At 48.9% G+C, this 21,060-nt stretch overlaps 2 long non-coding RNA genes across 3 annotated transcripts in view; both read left to right on the top strand.

Annotated features, from left to right (window-relative positions):
* The first annotated feature begins 3,481 nt into the window (after positions 1-3,481).
* LOC138989936 (uncharacterized) overlaps positions 3,482-21,060 on the top strand; it is a 222,280-nt gene continuing 204,701 nt past the window's right edge. Inside the window, exon 1 of the long non-coding RNA XR_011466137.1 lies at positions 3,482-4,468. This is a non-coding gene — a long non-coding RNA (uncharacterized lncRNA). The remainder of the gene's footprint in view (positions 4,469-21,060) is intronic.
* The window catches only part of LOC138989935 (uncharacterized), a 62,385-nt gene continuing 45,799 nt past the window's right edge, over positions 4,475-21,060 (top strand). For both annotated transcript variants that reach the window (XR_011466135.1, XR_011466136.1), the window contains exon 1: positions 4,475-4,690. This is a non-coding gene — a long non-coding RNA (uncharacterized lncRNA). The remainder of the gene's footprint in view (positions 4,691-21,060) is intronic.

Genomic DNA, 21,060 nt, shown 5'->3' with positions numbered 1-21,060 from the left:
GCAGTTAATATTATGGAACACTTACCATATATATGAAAGCTCTAGAATAAGTGTTGAAATGATACTCCTTTGAATCATGCATGGCTCTCCTTCCATCTTACAGATGGGAGGATGGAGGCAGGTGGACCACCACTTGATTTTGATTGTGCAATTAGTGACAGGATGTAAACTTGAGTGAGGTTTCACCCAGGCTCTGGCAGTGCTTTTTGTTTAAACATTTTGGACAGCATGGAATCTCCCCTCCTGCTTCTCTGAGGAATAGACATTGAGATGGGATAAGTTTTTTTTCTTTAGTTCTGTGCAGTCTTCCCTGCCATCCTGGAGGCAATGGCCCTACCCCTGAGCCCATTACCTTGGCCAAAAGAAGCCACATATTAAATGACATAGGCTTGGGGGCCCATCCTAGAACTAGTCACAGTGGCATTCTCTTGTTTTGCTTCACCCAATCAAAATTCTCCCCTGGGTATGGGGGTGGAGTCAATTCCAACCAAATGTCAAGGCTGCTGCCAATGGGGAGGGATGGAATGAATATGGGGGACATCCTTGGGGTCTGTTTCATAGGGTCAAAGACAGGGGGCTTTTTTGCAGATGGAAGAGACTTTGGCCTGTGGTCAGGCCCAAGGACAGGAAAAGTTTAAGGATGGAGGGAGAGGACCTATGTGTGATTAGGAGTAAAATCCTAGAGAAGAAGTGAAGTGGAGAGGGGAGGAGGGGCTATATTTGAAATGCGGGACTGGATCTTCTCCCAGGAAGGAGAGTGGTAATGAGCTCTGTGAGGCAAGTGAAGGGAGGACCACTGAGAATATTCCCTGATGCCCTTGTGTACCATGTGGGGCGAGCACTGTCTTGGCATGTGTAGCTTCATGGGTCTCTTTGGGAAGTACTAGTGAGTAACTTCTCGGAGAAGGAAATGGCAACCCACTCCAGTGTTCTTGCCCGGAGAATCCCAGGGACGGGGGAGCCTGGTGGGCTGTCGTCTATGGGGCCGCATAGAGTTGGACAGGACTGAAGCGACTTAGCAGCAGCAGTGAGTAACTTCTCAGGCGGCACTAGTGGTAAAGAACCTGCTGCCAATGCAGGAAACGTAAGAGTCGCAGGTTCGATCCCTGGGTCAGGAAGATCCCCTGGAGGAGGAAATGGCAACCCACTTCAGGATTCTTGCCTGGAGAATCCCATGGACAGGGGAGCCTGGTGGGCTACAGTCCATAGCGTGTCACAGAGTTGGACATGACTGAAACAACTTAGCATGCCTGCATAGTGTTTAATTCTAATTGAATTTCCCCTTAATGAGAATTGCTGCCATCTTAAGGTGGGGGGCACGCAAGGCTAGGATTTTTATTTACTTCTCAAATGAATAGAAAGTACCTCTACCTTATAAATATCTGCAGAATTAGGTTAGGGGATGTGCATGCCAAGATTTTTTAGCAAGTCCTTCATGGAAATCCCTTTAGCCTGGTGGTTAGGAACATGAGTTCTGACATCAGATGTCCTGGGTTCACAGCTAGGCTGTGCTGCCCGGGGTAGGCTCCTGGCCCTCTCAGAGTCTCTGCTAGAAAATGAAGATGACGTGTGTCACTACCTTCTTCAGAGGGCTACTTTGAGGATCAGAGGTCACAGTACCTGCGTGTTGAGGAGACTGACTGGCACATATTAAATACTCTTAAAGGTGAGCCATCAGGGCTTGTAAGAATCCTGTGACCAGGTAGTATGCACTGTCTTCAGACTGGGCACTGTCCTTAGGAGTGAATCTTGTTTATTTTCCTAATTCACAGAAACCTAAATTTTTCCAGTGCTATTTTCGTTGGGAAAGGATCGTGTAGATGTTTCACAAGTGTTTCCAGGGCTTTCCCTGGCTGTCCAGTGGTTAGGGCACTGTGCGTCTACTACAGGGGGCACGGGTTCCATGCCTGCTTGGACAACTAGGATCCTGCATGTGGCCTGGCCCAGCCAACAAGTAGAAAAAAAAAAAAAGATAAAAAGTGTTTCCACGTAGCCAGGTTTAAAATGACATCATTGTCTCCTTTCTGATGAACTGTGCAGAGGTAAGCTACCTTAAAGAAAATCCATTCTAGAGCTTTCCATATTAACAGTCATGGAAGGCGGTGCTGATCTGTCTCAATGAGTGATTTATTTATGAATGTATTGATGGCAGTCCCTTCTCGCGCTGATGGCCTTTCCCACTTCCTGGCCCGGATGAGAAGAGCTTTGGCAGTCAGGAATTGACATAGCATTCCTGGGATTATCCGTTGCAACATCACATGGAGGACACAGTTCTACTGACCTCACCCTGTGGTGCCTTAAATGGCTGCTATGGGAGGAGATCTTGCCCTAGAAGTTTCTGGAAGACCTCCCTGAAACAGTGTTGCTAAGGAAGAAACCACTGGTAAAATGATGCACTTCTGGCAGGAGGGTGTGGCTGCCCCTCAGAGCCTACATTTCCCAACTATTTTAGATTTCTTTAATTCATTTCTGGTAGTTTTTTCCAATTAATAATTTCTCAATTCCCCCAGGGATTAATGAGTTGACCTAATACAGTCTTCATAATGGACTTCCCTGGTGGCTCAGATGGTAAAGCGTCTGCCTACAATGTGGGAGATCTGGGTTCAATCCCTGGGTCGGGAAGAGCTCCTGGAGAAGGCAATGGCAACCTACTCCAGTACTCTTGCCTGGAAAAACCCATGGACGGAGGAGCCTGATAGGCTACAGTCCATGGGGTCGCAAAGAGTCAGACAGGACTGAGTGACTTCACTTTCACTTTCAGCTTTCATAATGGAAGGCTGGCTTTCCCTGTACAGACCCCTGCACCACAGCCTGCATCCGGGGCTGCTGGCCTCATGGCCTGAGGTGGGTCCCTTTGGGACAGGCTGCTCATGGGCCCACCACCCCACCCTTGTTTCTACTCCCCTTGAAGAAAACACACTACGATGCATTGCACAACAAAGCTGTTCTGAAATTCTGGAAAACCAACAGGCTTTGCACACTCCTGGAAAAAAACAAAAAACCAACCCCCCCAAAACTGCCAGAAATAAGAATATTTGGTCAATTCAATAATATACTGCAACTTTCACAGGGACTTCAAAGCACTTGGTGTTGTCTGATAGAAAAATTTTAACAGCCCTGATGGTTCTGTTAAAAGAACTGAGATCTAGAATAACAAACAAGTATTACTTAGGTGGTGGTTCAGTGGTAAAGAATCCACCTGCCAATGCAGAAGATGCAGGTTCAATCCCTTAGTTGGGAAGATACCCTGGAGGAGGAAATGGCAGCCCACTCCAGTATTCTTGCCTGGGAAGTCTCATGGACAGAGGAGCCTGGCAGGCTACTGGGGTTGCAAAGGGTCAGACTTGACTTAGCAACTAGAGAATAACAATAACAATTATTGCTCTAAGACGAATCTGACTCTAAATGGAGACTGGGTGTCCTGACCCCTCCAGGGTGAGGAGCAAAACGATGCAGCTTGCTCAAGTCTTCTGTCCCCTTCCAAAACAGTATTTCCTCATTTGCTCTCTATGCTTCAGGGGTATCACAGTGTGGGCTGCACAGCAGCAGGTACTAAGTCAGAAAGGGTGAAGGTTCCCCGTGTTCACCCGTGGCCTTGTGTGGGTCATGCTCCAGAAACCAGGACGGGCCTGATGCAACCACAGCCACCCTTCTTGGTGGCTCAGTCTGCTTAACATCATGTGGATTTTGCTCTTCCGTTGATTCTCATAATTTAAAAATGTGGGAAGCTGTGGAAGGCTGCCCCACCCCTGGGGATCATTCCAAAGAAAACTGGGAGGTAAGGCTCGCCTCAGTCCTTGCATGCAGACGTCCGTCAACGGTTTGTACAGTTTCCAGGCTTCTGCTTTCATTTCATTCCTTGGGACTTGAATATTCAAATCTGGCATATTCTTGAAGCCTGAGAGATGGATTTAGAAGAGATTTTGTTTAAGTCACTTGATCCTAAAAACAGGGCACACCCTTCTTAATAAATAACTTTGAAGAAATTGTGGTTATAGATCCTGTGATTAGTTTGGTAGAGGAAGATGTGCAGGAATAAACACAGTGAAATCATGAGGGCAAAGTAATGTCCTCAAAGAATGAGATATTTCTCATTTTTCTCTACGTCCCTGAAATGTCCTGAAAAAGCAAGCATTCAGGGCAGGAGCTTTGCAATCAGTTACAAAACGTCAGTGTCTATTGAAGAAGGTTCAAATGCATGGAAGCCTCATGCATTTTTCTTTTTTTTTGGCCGTTCCTAGACCTCCTAAATAAGGCATTTTTCCCTAGAGTAGGCTCCCGGGCAGCATGTCAGGGCAGTGGCTGAGTCTGCTTGCCGGGGGTCAGGAAGGCTGTTCTTCCAGGAAGGGCTGCAGAGACCCTGGGAACAGGACTAGGCTGCTCACAAGTATGAAGAGAATGTCGGGAGAGGAAGTGGTGGCTGTGAGTCAGCATGAGTCATCTCGTTCCAATGAGAATGAAGACTGAGGTGTGCGCCTTTTTTTTCTCTCTCTCACTTTTTAAATTTTTTTTATTTTTTTGAGTCTCAATCGTGTGGACATCACTGGGAATGGAGGGAAATAACTGACTGAATGGTCGTTGCTTTTAAGTTTCAAACCGACATTCCAGGCGGGTTGTGTCTGAGCCAGCCTCGGGCTTTCAGACCTTCACAGCCTGGTCCTGAGAAGGTAGAGCTCTCAGCTTCTCCCTGGTGAGTATGTTTCTGTCACTTTCTTGCTCATTTCTGCAGTTTGTCTCAAGAATCTCAGCTCCAGGAGCTTGGCTGAGGGGTCTTGGAGTGGATGCTGTGTTTTGTTCAGATTTTGAAGACCTCTGACTTTAGAAGTTGGCTTCTCAGCGCCCTCACCCCGCTAGCTACTGTTTGTGAGCCTGATGGTTTGCAGAAATTTCTTAGCCTGTTAATTGTGAGCGTGTGTATTACGGAGAAGCCGGTGGTGCTTGGCTGGTTTAAAAAAAGCTGTTTTAAGACTCCTCTCTAGAGCCAAAGGGAAATTCAGAGATGGAGGTGGGTGACCGTGCTAACCCAGGGGTGCTGAGGTTGGGCTGGCTTCCGCTTCTCAGGGGTGGAGGCAAGACGGCTTCTGAGCAATTTCTGGCCTCGTGGTCTGAGCTGCCCACTTTTGGTGCAAGGGTTACAATAAAGAGATAGAATTTTGACTTTTCTCTCTAAAAGCATGTGAATGATTCCAGGAGCTTATTGAATGTCTTTTGCCTTTCCTTAGCACTGAAAGTCACAAACGGTAGTAAAATCAGAAAGAAAATATTCAGGGGGCCGGGGGCAGTGGGGGCGGGGGTGTGAGGATGGGGTTGCTGAGTCGTTGAGGCTTGACTTGACCTTGATATGTTTCTCAAGCTGTTACTATTCTGATAAAGCTTCGCTTTACTGTCAAGTAATATACAGGAAACTTTTTTTTTTCAAATGTCGTCTGGTTACTGTAAATGAAACGGTTAAAATGTCATAAATACCTTATGATAAACATTTTTCAAATTTGCTTAAAAATCTGCACATCAGTAAGCAGGGTATGACAGAGCTTTTTCAGTACAGTCATTTGAGTGCGTGGGCTTCCTGGGTTAATAATGAGTCAGCACTCGATTTCTCAAATTGGAGTGGCTGAGAGAATATTCTGTTTGCCCCCAACACAGCCCGGGGGCTGGCGGGCCCCCTCCTGGAGGGTGTGGCTGTTTGGTCTCCTCTCCTGTTTGGGTGGCCCATCTGGCTCCAGTCCCAGCTCTGTGCTGTGTGGCTGGGAGACCGCTTTGCTGAGGGGTCCTTGTGCAGGTTCATCTCTTCTGGTTGACGCTGAGGGGTTTGAGGGACGGCCATCATGGGATTGGTTGAGTATACAGTTGGTGCGATTAAAAATCCAGAGTTTATGAAGGGTAGTGGTGGCCCAGGGCTGAAGCTGTATCTTGTGTCCTGTGATGTCACACTGGCCGAGGGACCCAGGGGGAGAGGCAGTCACCAGCGTGAGTTTCAAAGCCCGTGTCGCGCAGGGGACAAGTAGCACAGGAAGACGGCTACATGTCTTCGCTTAAAAGCCAAGATCAAGATTCTGAGGAAGAAAACCTCCCTCCAACTTTCCTCTTCTTATCTACAACAGGAGAAAAATATTAAAATTTTAAACAATAATCACTGGGTTGCAGGCTAGCTGCTCAAGGCCCCAGCGCAGGCCCTTTTGACTCCATCCTGCGCTAAGCTCTGTTGGCCGCACAGGGCTGGTTTCTGATGTACTGATGACTATAGGTGGCGGGTCCATATTCTTTGGATCGCAGGCCCTGTATAACCCTCAAGGCTATAACCCTCAAGCAAGGCTCTCGGGCTTCCAGACCATGTGTGACTCCACTCGTTTCAGTGGGTGGTCGGGAGGACTCAGAGAACCAAGTGTGTACAAGAGGGTCTGGGCTCAGCAGCACACGTGTGCTGAGTCCTTAAGTCACGTCCGACTCTTTGTAACCCCACAGACTAGCCCGCCAGGCTTCTCTATGCATGGGATTCTCCAGGCAAGAATACTGGGGTGGGTTGCCATTTCCTCCTCCAGGGGATCTTCCCAACCCAGGGATCAAACTCGATCTCCTGCCTCTCTCCCATTGGCAGGCAGATTCTTTACCATTGAGCCACCTGGGAAACCCCTGGACTCGGCAGGGACCCCCTCAATGTTAGCTCTACTGCCTTCCCGTCTTACCTGGACTCTGAAGGGATCTGGGCTTACAGCTCCTGAGTTTAGTGCCTCGACCTTTTCAAGCAAGATCCTGCGATTTCCAGTGGAATGAGCCTTGTTCCAAGGCTGAGTCACAGCCATACAAGTGTCAACGCAGGGGCTCAGCCAGGCAGGCGACAGGGGTTTCTAAGGTGGGAGATTTGCCCAGCATCTCTTTCTTGGTGAGTAATCTTTGTAAGTGCTCAGACAAATGCCATCTTTGTGGAGAGAAGAGCCCATAAGAGTAGAAATGCCTTAGGCAGTGCCTCTGTGTCCCGTGGCCACCAGTCCTCTCTGTGGTTCACATTTCAGAGATTGCACCAGGCATCAGACATGTGTTTATCCCTGGGTCCTGTGTCTTTAAATCCTCCTGGCTTTGGGGTGGCTGCTTTTATCCTAGACATTGATTATGTTCTGTCGTGTGGAAGTCAGGCAGTCGTATGGATGCTGGAGGTCCACGGTCTCTCACCCACGAGACAGAAGCCTATGGTGAACTGCTGTCGTCACTTCTGTAATCAGAAGAAAGAGTCATTTAGGAAGATCTGAAATAAAGCCGCGGATAGGTCTGAAAAGAGAGCATTTCTGAATGTGATTTGCTGCTTTATCATCTTTTTCTAGGGCTTCCCTGGAAGCTCAGTGGTAAAGAAACTGCCTGTCAATACAGGAGACCCAGGTTCAATCCCTGGGTCCAGAAAATACCCTGGAGAAGGGAATGGCAACCCACTCCAGTATTCTTGCCTGGGAGATCCCACGGACAGAGGATCCTGGCGGGCTACAGTCCATGGAGTCCCAGAGAGTCAGACATGACTGAGCAACTGAACAATAGCTACATCTTTTTCTAACTACCCAAAGGTGCTGAGTCTAAGTGTGAATGCGGGTAGGGATGAAGAGAGAGAAATATTCTATAATAGAAACTTCAGATGTTTTAAAAGCACATCTTTGGCAAAAAGAAAACGCTGAGAGTTTGATGACATTTGGCAAGTCGCCCTGCGCCCTCTGGTCATGGTGCCCTCAGCCTGAGGACTGGCCTAAGGCTTGCTGCCTAGGTTCCCCCTTCTCTGCTCCTAGTCAACATCCCAACCAGGGTTCTCATTATCCCTTGCAATGAGGTTTCCAAGGCACCTGAGAGGTGGCCCCCCAAACCCTCGATGTTTGGCAATCTGAGCTAGTTTTTTAACTTACTCGTGTCCTATCTTCATCACCATGAAATGCAAATATCATAGCACCAGTCTCATGGGGCCTTGTAAAGATCAGTGGTAATTAGCACACAAGTTACAAGGAGACTCAGTAGCCATCACGTACACATTCACTGATTCAGAAATGTATTCACACACCTTTCCATCTCTCCCTGGGCCCTGAACCCTGTGAATCCATAAAGAACTGGCTCTGATGCCCCTGAAGTGAGATCCTGTCTGTGTCATCCATAATATGACACGTTCTGTATTTGCAGGACATTTCTTGATTGGTGAGTGGGAAAGTCTTTTTGGTTCTCTCCAGGAACACTGAGGTTCTAAATGTCATGACCATCATGACCATCATCATCATCCTTGTCCTTAACATTATCACAGAGACAGCAGCTCTAATTTTATTCTGCCCAACCACGTGGTAATAATAGTAACTGTCTGTATATTACCTTTAACCCCCTTCTCCCAAATCCCACACGTACCCACCCTAGAAGACAGAAAGGAGGGCCGCTTTCCTCTACTCACTGGAGATCCAGGATTCTCAGGCAGGTGTATCAGGCAGAGCAGTTTCCTTCAAGGAGTGCGTTGGTGATGGGAGAGCCCCTCGCCCCCACCAGGAGAGCAGAGTCAGGAAAATAAGGGGACTAGGAGGATTCTGAGCATCATCCAACCAGACTCAGGCCACAAGCCAGAAAACTCATGACCACTGAACCTAGACCTGCCCCCAGGGTGGAAGCAACTGGATTCTGTACCCATGCTTCCTGTCTTAAAGTCGGCTACAGTCAACTTCTGGTTGTTTGAAAATCATCATAGTATATGGAGCTGACTCATATTGAAAATATTAAGTAAGATACACTTAAAACTAAAACACAGGGGAACATAATATGTCCTTGCCTTGTCGATTCTGGAGACATTCAAGATCAGAGAGTGTCTCAAAAGTCAGATCTTTACATTCCTTCTGCAGGGATCCAGAAGTCCCAAGTGTGTCCCTGTGCTGTCTCTGCCCTCCTAGGAATGGCCCCATCAAAGTCAGGTGCCAGGTGCTCTGTGCATCTCCTGTCTGAGTTCAGGCTCTGCATCCTGGGCTCTGGCTCCAGTGTGTCAGTCAGTCTTAAGTGGTGTCACTTTGTGGACAGTTTTCCCCCTGCAGCCGCTTCTGCCATAATCCAGAGGACCTCTACCCAGCGCCTTGGGGTGGGGCAGTGCTGTGCTTGGCTCAGCACTGCGGGGCAGAGTTTGGGCTCCTACCAGACTCAAGAGGACAGTTCTGGGGAGACCACAGAGCTCAGGCAAGGTGGAGCCAACAACAGATCAGAAGGAAGTCGAGGCCACAGAAAGGAGGGGTGGGGTGGGGGGAGGCTTGACTGGTCTCAGAGGATTCCTCTGATTTAAAAAAAAAAACCAGACAACTGGTTTTATTGCCCCTTGTGTAATCAGAAAAGCTAATGGTGAGGGCGAATCTCATCCACTGCAGTTTTCTTGCTTATCTTTGGCTTTCGGGATTGGTTATTCTGCAAGGGAAGGCTTCTACTGCAGGCACTTTTAGCCCTTCTAGCCACCCTGTCCTTTCACAAAAGTATCATACTTAAAATTTTAGAATTTTTAATAATGGCTGAAATGTTCTCATTGGACAAATCCTTCATAGAGTGTGAGAGGGAGAGTTTCTATCAGTTCAGCTAGATATAAAGTGAAACTATCAAATAGCAGGGCGTCCAGCAAGTGTTTAGGTTTCCTTTCTCTTTGAAAAAGATAAAGCAGGTTGTCTGTCCAGGGTGAAGGCCAAAAGACAGTTCATTCATCTTTCTTCTCTGCCATCCTCAGCAGCTTTTCCTTGAAATTGCCTCACGGTTTTATGAAGGCTGCTGGATCTCCTGCCATCACCTCTTCATTCCATACAGGAGGAAGAAGGGACAATGGGGGAAAACAGCTAAGAACCCTGGATGTCAAGCTCCTTTAAAGAGCCTTCCTAGAACCCCCAACTAACCCTTTCTGCCTAAATCTTTCACTAGCCTCCTATCTGGAGAGGATCCTAGGAATTTTTTTTTTCTTAAACTGGGCACATTGCTGACCCTGACATTGCTCTCACTGGAGGTATCAGGAGGGGAGTACAAAGAGACTGGTTTCCAGAGCTTTGAACAACTGGAGGAGACATTCAAAGGGACAGAAATCCCTTTGATTTTTGTGTTATATCTAAATGGAACTTCTTTTCATTCATGCATTTAGCAAATATTTCTCTTCTATCCATTAAAGTAATGAAAATCTGAGTACTGTTTTGTTTATGGAGTGTTTACTGGGCAGCAGGCCCAGTTCTGGATGCATTGTATATATGACCTCACTTAGTCCTCACAGAAGTGTGCGCAGAGTCCATCAGGTATCGTCCCCATTGTCCAAATGAGGAACCTGGGATCCAGAGGGGTTTAGGAAGATGAGTAAGACCACACTGAGCTTGGCTTTGAAACCAACCATCTGGTTCTTGGACCCAGAGATGTGAACAGGCAGACAAGCTCTCACCTATCATATCTTTCTGATGAAACAGACATAAATAAATCCAGGAACATCAGGAGGTTGCGGGTGCCCCAGGAGACTGGCCCAGAGAGATGGGGAGCTCTCATCTCCGGCACTGCAGAATCAGGGCTGAGCTGAGCCTTCTGCACCCCGCCTCCCCCAGGGGACACACCAAGAATCTCAGCTATGTCTGGGCTCATGACTCACCCCTTTCCTTGCAGCCAGCTCTTCCCAACTTGGACCGGCTCCCAAGTCAGGACCACGCCCTTCCAATCCCGGAGCTGTAGCAAGGAAACTGCCCAGATCCGGCTTCAAAGGCTGGGCGGGGTTCCAGGGAAGAATAGAATGACTGAAGCAGAAGAGGCGGGGCTCCGAGGGCTTGCAAGTTATTCACACCACTCAATCTGGCCTTCTCGGCTCCACACAGCCGCCTGCTACCTAGTGACACAGTCGGGGCGATGGGATGCCTGGGGGCAGGTGGGGTTTGGGGGAGGGGAAATATTTGCTGTTAGCACACCTTGGACCTGCCCTGGGCCAGGAAGACCCCCTGGACAGGGGAGCCTGGTGGGCTATAGTCCATGGAGTCGTAGAGAGTGGGATACAACTGAAGCAAGTAACACACACCTGGGAGCTCAGGCCCCTCCCATGCTCTGCTCACTTGGCACCTTCTCGGGGCCTTCCTCTTTCAGCTCCTGACGCAAGGTGGCCAGTGGAAGGCACAGTTTGTAAGCCCATGGCCTTATTTTCTGTGTGTCCAATGAAGAGGAAGGCCTGGGAGGGTCTTGTCATGGAGACTGTAGGCCAGCCCTGATTGGGGGAATGGTTTCTGGACTGGGGTGATCCCCTGGATTGTGAGTGGCCCTCTAAATTGTAGGTGGTCCTTTGGAGTGTGGATGATCCCTGGACTGTGGGCCGTCCCCGGGACTGTGGGAGATCCTCTGGACTGCGGGTGGCCCTCTAGACTGTGGATGGTCTCCTGCATTGTGAGTGGCCCTCTGCACTGTGGGTGGCCCTCTAGACTGTGAGTGGTCCTCTTGACTATGCGTGACCCACAGCAGTGCCCTGAGGGTGGCCAGTGGGTCTGGCCTGTTGTGTGTGGTTGGTGAGGCTCACTTCAGTTCTGGAAGTGACCGTGTGGGTTTTCAGATAAGGATTCTCACAGCAGAGTCATATGCTTGTGCTCATTTTTACTTCCCCATTCCTCATTCTCCCTGTAACTGCACCACTTGTGCAGAGAATTTGTCCAGTGGGTATGGGTTTCAGTCTCTAATGCTAAGGTATCAAAGCTAGTGTGTGTGTGTGTGTGTGTGTGTGTGTGTTGCTCAGTTGTGTCTGACTCTGCCATGCCATGGACTGTAGCCTGCCAGGCTCCTCTGTCAGTGGAATTCTCCAGGCAAGAATACCTAAGTGGGTTGCCATTATCTTCTCCAGGGGATCTTCCTGACCCAAGGATCAAACCTGGTTCTCCTGCATTACAGTTCAGGTCAGTCCCTCAGTCGTGTCTGACTCTTTGCGACCCCGTGGACTGCAGCACCCCAGGCTTCCCTGTCCATCACCAACTCCCAGAGCTTGCTCAAACTCATGTCCGTTGAGTCAGTGATGCCATCCACCCATCTCAGCCTCTGTCTTCCCCTTTTCCTCCTGCCTTCAATCTTTCCCAGCATCAGGGTCTTTTCCAATGAGTCAGCTCTTCAAATCAGGTGGCCAAAGCATTGGAGCTTCAGCATGAGTCTTTCCAGTGAATATTCAGGAATGATTTCCTTTACCATTGAGTGGTTTGATCTTGCAGTCCAAGGGATTCTCAAGAGTCTTCTCCAACACCAGTTCAAAAGCATTAATTCTTGAGCGCTCAGCTTCCTTTATAGTCCAACTCTCACATCCATACATGACTACTGGAAAAACCATACTGGAAAAACTTTGTGTCGGCAAAGTAATGTCTCTGCTTTTTAATATGCTATCTAGGTTGGTCAAAGCTTTTCTTCCAAGGAGCAAGGGTCTTTTAATTTCATGGCTGCAGTCACCATCTGCAGTGATTTTGGAGCCCCCCCAAACAAAGTCTCTCACTGTTTCCATTATTTCTCCATCTCTTGCCATGAAGTGATGGACTGGATACCATGATTTTCGTTTTCTGAATGTTGAGTTTTAAGCCAATTTTTTCACTCTCTTCTTTCACTTTCATCAAGAGGCTCTTTAGTTCTTTGCTTTCTGCCATAAGGGTGGTGTCATCTGCAGTATCTGAGGTTATTGATGTTTCTTCCGGCAGTCTTGATTCCAGCTTGTACATCATCCAGCCTGGCATTTCACATGATGTACTCTGCATATAAGTTAAACAAGCAGGGTGACAGTATACAGCCTTGACGTACTCCTTTTCTGATTTGTAACCAGTCTGTTCTATGCCCAGTTCTAACTGTTGCTTCTTGACCTTCATACAGATTTCTCAGGAGGCAGGTAAGGTGGTCTGGTATTGCCATTTCTTTAAGAATTTTCCAGTTTGTGGTGATCCACACAGTCAAATGCATAGTCAATCAAGCAGAAGTAGATGTTTTTCAGGAACTCTCTTGCTTTTTTGGTGATCCCATGTGAAATCTGATCTCTAGCTCCTCAGCCTTTTCTAAATCTAGCTTGATCATCTGGAAGTTCTTGGTTCACGTATTGTTGGAGCCTCACTTGGAGAATTTTGCGCATTATTTTGCTAGCATGTGAGATGAGTGCAATTGTGCAGTAGTTTGAGCATTTTTTGGCATTGCCTTTCTTTGGGATTGGAATGAAAACTGACCTTTTCCAGTCCTGTGGCCACTGATGAGTTTTCCAAATTTGCTAGCATATTGAGTGCAGCACTTTCACAGCATCATCTTTTAGGACTTGAAATCGCTCAACTGGAATTCCATCACCTCCACTAGCTTTGTTCGTAGTGATGCTTCCTAAGGCCCACTTGACTTCACATTCCAGGATGTCTGGCTCTAGGTGAGTGATCGCACCATTGTGGTTATCTGGGTCATGAAGATCTTTTTGTACAGTTCCTCTGTGTATTCTTGCCACCTCTTCTTAATATCTTCTGCTTCTGTTAGGTCCATACCATTTCTGGGTCCTTTATTGTGCCGTTGCATTACGGCGTTTTCTTCAGCGTCTGAGCCACCAGGGAAGCCTATCTAAAGCTAGAACACTCCTTTATTCTCTAAATTACATCACAGTCTCTTGCAAGCTTATACTGCCCCTACTGCACCCCCTCAATCTGGCTGCTGGGGATTCAGATTCTTTCACTGGGGATCCTCGTTAGTCCTGGATCATCAAACAACCTAGGGGTCATGTGGTGCCAGAAAACGGGGCAGGGGCGGTATCCGGTGCGTGTGGTGGCCACCACAGCTGCCGCTTCAGCAGTGAAGGTGTGGAAGGGCTGAGGCCCCAGAGCTCCTCTGCATCCTGCTCCACCGAATAGGAGCCCGCATGACCTGGTGGTCTGTCCCGTGCCCACAGGCCTGCTCGTTGGAGGTGTGCTACTTCTCCCATGGCCTGGCGTGAGCCCCTAAGCCTCCACAGCTGCCCTTGGCCACGTCTGATGGGAATGCCGTCTGCCTGATCTGTCCTGCCCAGTGCCTGCTGCTGGACCACTCCTGACCTGGGCCTCTGTCTTGGCTTGGAGGGCCAGAAAGAGCAATGTTAACAGTGGAGGCGAAACCGGACACACTTGGGCCGCCCATGGGAGACCGTGGTGTCCTCTGTGGCTTCCCAAACCCTCCAGAGCACACCATCCTGTATGCAACCCCAGCCACACGTGCCTAGTGTGACTGAGGAGCTGAGTTAAATTACTTTTTACCTCATTTCAATTAATTTAAAAGTGAGTGTATGTAGCTGCATGTAGCTAGTAGTTACCTTATTGGGCGGCACAGATGGACAGCTTGTTGTCCTAATCTGGGTTGAGGGTCAGGCCATCACCCCAAGAAAGGGTGTGGCCCTGGGGTGAAGGTTCAGAATGGGGCACCTTGTCTACTGGGGTCCCCAGAAGAGTGTGTGCCTCTCCCAGGTGGAGATACCTTCCGCCAAGAGGGTGGGCCAGGCAGGTGGAGATCCTGGACCTTGGTCCCCCGTGACCGTAAGCCTCAATGTCCCCATCTCTGGGGGATAAACCCCCAAGTGACTCTCAGGGCCTGAAGGTCCCCAGGTGAGGGGTCTGTCCAGGAGGATGCCAGGGCTGGGCGCCTGGCACCCGGAACATTTCTGCCAGTGGTGTTGATGGCTTTTTCAAGGTTTAGGGGCCTCAGCTGAGGAGCACACGGCCTGACCATCTATGTTTGTGGTATCTGATCATGAACTTTGCTTTTAGCAGACAGGCATCCTTAGTTTTGTTTGCGTAGAGCCATTTCAAGGACTAAGCAGATTGGCTTAAGGAAACCTCAAGTGTTCCTGTCACTGGCCTCCTCCACATCCTCCAAATGCATCTTCTGACTCTTTTTTCCCCGCCACACAACTTGTGGGACCTTAGGTCCCTGACCAGGATTGAACTTGAGCCCACAGCATTGAAAATACTGAGTCCTAATCACTGGATGGCCAAGGAAATCCCTCTTTTGACTTTTTAAGAGCGAAGCATTAAGCTGTGTCCAATCATCACTGATAAGAAACACAAGCAGTGGGGAGATGAGCTGACCTTGGAAGACGGCAAGCCTTGGCCCTTTGGCCTTGCAGCTCTCAGCGCAGTACATGCTCACTCGGGCACAGATGATGTCATTGCTCATGTGTGGGATTGTGTGCTGAGACAGACTACCGTTCCTCCCCAAAAGCAACCCCAAAGTCCAAGATTTTGCTCCTGGCAGTTCCCCCAAGCCCAGGGCCCTTTGCTTTTGTTTCTTGGACCATGTGTCAGCAGGGAGGCCACTGAGCACTGTGACGAAGCTGCTGCTGGAGCTGAAATTCTGCCTAATCTGTGACTCACTGCCTGGTAAGTCATTCGCACCTCCTGGCCTGTTTCCTAATCCTTGAAATGGGAACATGGGAGCAATGGCCACAGAGGATTGTTTTGAGGATGAAAGATTCTTCATGAAAAATCCTTAGAAACGTGCCACAAATAGTAAGTGTTCTGTAGAATTAGCGGTTACTGTTAGAACTGATACCTTTTTGCCGTTCACTGTTTTTGTTATGTTTTTAAATTGAGGCACAGATGATGAATATGTCATTTACTCCTGACTTTTCTCTGGGGCCCAGATCTCTACCCCTACAGTGGGGGTGGAAACACACTGCTTGTGTGTTTCTTATCAATAATGATAAGATAAGCATCAAGCATCACAGCTTGGTGCTTCTGTTTTAAAAAGTCAAAAGACCTCCACCACTTGGCATCTGAAGAAGTCTGCAGGCTTTTCCTCCAGGCCCAAGGGTCAGTGTGGCTTCCACCAGGAGACAGAGATTCAACTGTCCATCCTATGTTTTTTGTTTTAATTTTTATTTTATATTGGGCCATAGCTGATTAAGCCTGGCGTGCCACAGTTCACGGAGAAGGCAATGGCACCCCACTCCAGTACTCTTGCCTGGAAAATCCCATGGACGGAGGAGGCTGGTAGGCTGCAGTCCATGGGGTCACTAGGAGTCAGACACGACTGAACGACTTCACTTTCACTTTTCACTTTCATGCATTGGAGAGGGAAATGGCAGCCCACTCTGGTGTTCTTGCCTGGAGAATCCCAGGGACAGGGGAGCCTGGTGGGCTGCCGTCTATGGGGTCGCACAGAGTCGGACATGACTGAAGCGACTTAGCAGCAGCAGCAGCAGCTGCCCCTGAAGCCACTGTCATAGCCAGGATAGTAATTATGGTCGTAATTCAACACACGCCTTAGCATCCACTGATGAATTATTTTGTCCCCCAAACTGCTGAATTATAACTCAAGCCCCAGCTTCTTCCACGCCAGAGCCCTTCCAATGGCGTGGACACTGGCACTTGGGTCCAAGCTCTTCCTGCTCCCCGTGGTTCCTGAAATGTGCAGTAGCCTTGACCCCGCGCCCCTTCACGGCACGGCCTGCAGTTCTCGGACGTCCGTCTTCACAGAGGCCCCACACCCTGCCTGCTGGGCTGAAGGTTTAGGCCACACGCTCATCTGTTGGGCCCACAGTCAGCCACCACCCCGCCTCTTTGTGGGGATCTGTTTAAAGCCACATCTCTCTCATTTTGCATTTTTGATGGAAACTTGCTTTTGACTTTTTTAAACAGAAGTAAAATTTTACATTTTCCTTTGTTTGATCTTCTAGATTTGATCTGCATATCCTCTAGTTAAAATGTAAAGCTTCTCCTCACCAGCTATCTCTTACACACGGTAGCGTATATGTCGAGGCTGATTTCTCCGTTCGTCCCACTCTTTCCTTCCCCCGCTGTCCACAAGTTTGTTCTCTATATCTGTGTCTCCATTCCTTCCCTGCAAATAGGTTGATCAATACAATTTTTTTTTTTTTTAGATTACAGGGAGCCCAGCCTGGTGCTCTATGACGACCTAGAGAGGTAGGGGAGGGAAGCGATATATGTATAATGGCTGATATATGTATTATGGCTGATGTGCCTTGTTATATGGCAGAAACCAACATTTTTTTTCTTCCAATTAAAAAAAAAAACTTTTTTAATGCAAAGCTCTGCATCATTGGCCAGTTGGAGGGGTATCCATTTTATAAATTGACTGGAAGGTCTTTTGACTTAGGGGAGACCTAGAGCAGAGGCCTGTAGCACTCCACTGGTGATTGTCTTCGAGGCTACCAGCATCTAACACTCTGGGGCACCTCACAAAACACAAACAACTCACCTTACAACACAAATTTCAGTGATATGGATGAAAGGATGTGTGGCGTGATACCATCAGATGTGTGATGTGATCTTATAGACAGGTAGGGAGCGTAGCAATAATTTAGACACTCAGCCAGAATTCTGATGGGAGGTGGGTAGCCACCCTCTTTCTCTCCTGTTCTATTCTGTCTTTCCCCCATCCTCAGGCATGAGAAGCTTTTGGGAAGGGTAGCTGTGAATTAGATACTGGGGCTTCCTGGTGGCACTAGTGGTAAAGAATCTGCCTGCCAAAGCAGGAGATGCAAGGGATGCAGGTTCGATCCCTGGGTTGGGAAAATCCCCGGGAGGAGGAAATGGCAACCCACTCCAGTACTCTTGCCTGGGAAAGCCCGTGGACAGAGGAGCCTGGCAGGCTACAGTCAACGGGGTCACAAAGAGTTGGACATGACTAAGCACAAAATTAAATACTAGCAGTAAGTTACCTTAAACTCCTAAACATTTGAACTCTTGCTTGTCAATGATCCCAGTTTTAGTTGTTTTACATAGATATCCTCCGAGTTTGTGGGCTGGATGCTTTTGATCCGCTTCAGATTTGACTTTCAAGTTGGAGCCACTGAGCCCAGTCTGACAGACCGGAGACTGTCTGTGTGTGGTCCCTTTGAAGTCCCAGAAGTGCCTGCTCAGGGTGAAGGTCTGTGGAGGGAGAGGTGAGACATAGAGTGAGTGCAGACTGCCACCCAGCAGCACAGAGGGTGACTGCAAACCCCGAGCTTCCCCCGGGGAAAGCGAGTCTCCCGGCTCTGCCTGCTGGCCCTGTGCTCACAGGCTGAGCCCACCACCAGTGAGCAGCTTGGTGGAACAGGGAAGTCACTAGAGAGGGGGTTTTATTTTCCAAGGGCACATCCAGATGAAAGCCTTTCAGGATCATTCAAGTACATTGTTTCCAAGAGAAGACAACTCTTTTGTAACCTCTTCCGGAGCATCTCTCCTGTGCGCAGGGAGTCTTGCTGTGCGCTCTGTGGTTGGTGAGTGGTAGGGGGCATCCTCCAATCACGGGCACCCAGAGGCTGGCTCCTGGAAAGGGGTCCTTAGGGGGCACTGACTTTCAGCCTGTGCTTCTTTCTCAACATCTCTTGAGATTTCCACATGTGTCCAGCTCTTTGCGACCCCATGGACTGGAGCCCGCCAGGCAAGAATACTGGAGTGGGTTGCCATTCCCTTTTCCAGGGGATCTTCCCAACCCAGGGATTGAACCATGTGTCTCCTGCATTGGCAGGCAGATTCTTTACTACTGAGTCACCAAGGAAGCCCCTGAGATGACCATATAGAATGTCGCTTTTAATCTACAAGTGTGGGAAATAGGGAATAGGGTTTCCAGCTTTAATTTATTTGAAGAAGCTTCAAAAATAAAACTGTATTAAAAAGCGTTCAGTGGAAAGCACGTTCCCACCGTGGTCTCTGATCCGGTTCCCTCTGACGCCCGCTCCACCACCCTATTCTTAGTTTCTTATGTATCTGCCAAGACTTTCTTTATGCAAATATAAAGCATGTAGTTGAATGAGTCCTTTCCTTTTCTTTCCTATTTTCCGCAAAAACTATCACAGTCATTTTTGACTGTGAAACCACTTTGTGTGTGGAGAGGATCGGCTTGTGGGTGCCAAGTTCATGGTCCCGAGGTTAGGGCAGTCAAATCTCAGGGTTCAAGGGCGACTGGCCCAGAGTCCCTTTCTCCTGGTGTCCTGGCAGTAGGGCCGTGGGCTTGTCCAGGCGTCCAGGTGACAGATGGACAGGCCTTCACAGTCTAGGAAGTCATGTGTGCATGGGCCCCGGTCCCCAGTGAAGCCCCAAGAGGCAGAGGGGTGAGTTGCCATCGTCAGGAACAGGCGGTTCTAAGACGCATTCCCGGGGCTGCGTCTGCATCCCCCAAGGTGATGGTTCGGAAAGCGGCTGAGGGCCAGGAAGGAGAGACTCGACTCTGACAGGTGGTGCTTCCTGAGGGTCACAGGCCCCCAAAGTCAATTTGACACCAAATTGTATTTCCAAAGCAGGCAGATGAGGAAACGGAGACTGCAGGTTCGAAAGAATTATCTCAGAATTCTTCTGAGCAAGTGTCCCTGCCTATTGAAAGTCACTGAGTTTTCGGTGGTGAAAGGCGTTTCAAGCAGCCTTGTCTGGCTTTCAGTGAGCACCTTCTCTGGGCCAGTGTCACACACGCTGTCATCGCTCCCCAGCTACCTCTTAAGGATGGTCCCCATTCCTTGGAGAGGAAGCAGCAGCTGAGTCACACAGCTGACAAGTCGAGGAGCCAGAGTCCCAGGCCAGCTGATCCCAAGGCCACGCCGGCTTCTCAGTGGACAGCTGAGGTCTCTGAGCTTTCCTAGATTTTACCTTCAGAGCACCCAGGAACATAGGGGGCAGAAGGCACCACAAAGCCCAGGCTGGGTGTCAGCTTTGACAAGAGACGACGGCCCAGCCCTCCTATCTAACCCTGTTCTTTTTAGATGCTGGGCTGGCCAGGAAGGCTGGGCTTCGAAGCCCTTCCTCCTGAGGACCTTAGAAATCAGCAGCAGGATTTTGAGCTGGATGGAATTCTAAGCTTTTTAATTTGACTCCATCTCAGTGCAGACGTTGACTCTGATGGAAGAGGAAGCAAATAACAGGTGCTTCTTAAGAAGGGAACTTCTTTGGGAGGAATGAGTTCGAGGGAGGAGACAGGCAGAGTCGGTGACAATGAAAGTGAGTAGGAGTCCAGCTCTGTGAGTCACCATCGGGGGCCCCGGGTGTGTTCGGGTTGGGTTGTCACCCCCATATTCACCTGTTGAAGTCCCACCCCCGCGTAACTCAGAAGGAGACCTTATTAGGAAATAGTATCAGATGTAGTTGGTGAAGATGAGGTCCTCCTGGAGTCAGGTGGGCCCCTAGTCCATGATGGCTGGTGTCCTTACAGGAAGGGGACCATTGGGACAGGTGCTGAGACAGGGTGTCGCCTGAAGGTGACAAAGGACCACCAGGAGCGAGGAGGGTGGCTCGAAACAGAGCCCTGGAGACTTCAGAGGCAGCCTGGCCCTGGAACACCTTGATCGCGGACTTGTAGCCCTCGGAACTGTGAGATGATAACGTTTCTGTGGCTTGAGTCCCCTGGTTTCCTTTGAGGCATTTGGTGACGGCAGGTCTAGGAAATGAGTACAAAACAGTGAACGTCCTCAAAGATGCTGCAGGAGGTGCCTCTGAGCAGGTCTCCACCCGCGCCCAGCTCTGAGTGGGTTAACCCTCGAGAAGCATCTGCCAGCAGTCTATGAGTGAATGAGTGATTCAGACAATCAGGTTTTATTTAAGCACATAAGATGTTTTCACTTTCCCTGAACTGCCGAAAGGCAATTGCTCAAAAATGGAGTATGGTCTTTACATTTGCTCAAAGAAAAATTTACAAAGGGAAGACAAGGAAAAGCGTGCTTCATCTTTTCAAGTGATGGGTTCCAATGCTCCATCCCGGAAGTAGGCTATGGGGTGTGTCCCTATATGGGGGGCTGTTTGGGTCAGTCACCCCCAAGGGCCCTCGCCTGAGCCACGGGCTCCATGTAAGCAGGGAACCTCACACGAGAACAATCGGAACTTTCACGGTTGTTGTTTTCCAGCTTCTTTCCCTTCCGCCCATGCTCACACTCATCACTCCACATTCGCAGAGTGGCGCAGGGGTTCCCTAAGGGCCGGGAAGTCACATTTTCTGGGGGGACTTTTTCCACATTTCCTAGTTATTGAACACGGGTGCCTGTGAGCCTAACATAAACATGGGTTTGACAAGCAGTTCAGAAAAACAGGAACCATCAATTCATGAGAATTTAAAGAAAAAAATAGTTTAAAGAACCGAGAAGTTGCCACATTATAGTGAAAGAAAGTCAGGTTTGGGAAATGACAAAAG

The sequence above is a fragment of the Bos mutus genome, chromosome 11 (assembly GCF_027580195.1).
Source record: "Bos mutus isolate GX-2022 chromosome 11, NWIPB_WYAK_1.1, whole genome shotgun sequence".
NCBI classification, from domain to species: domain Eukaryota; kingdom Metazoa; phylum Chordata; class Mammalia; order Artiodactyla; family Bovidae; genus Bos; species Bos mutus.
This window is presented reverse-complemented; position numbering and strand designations above follow the sequence as displayed.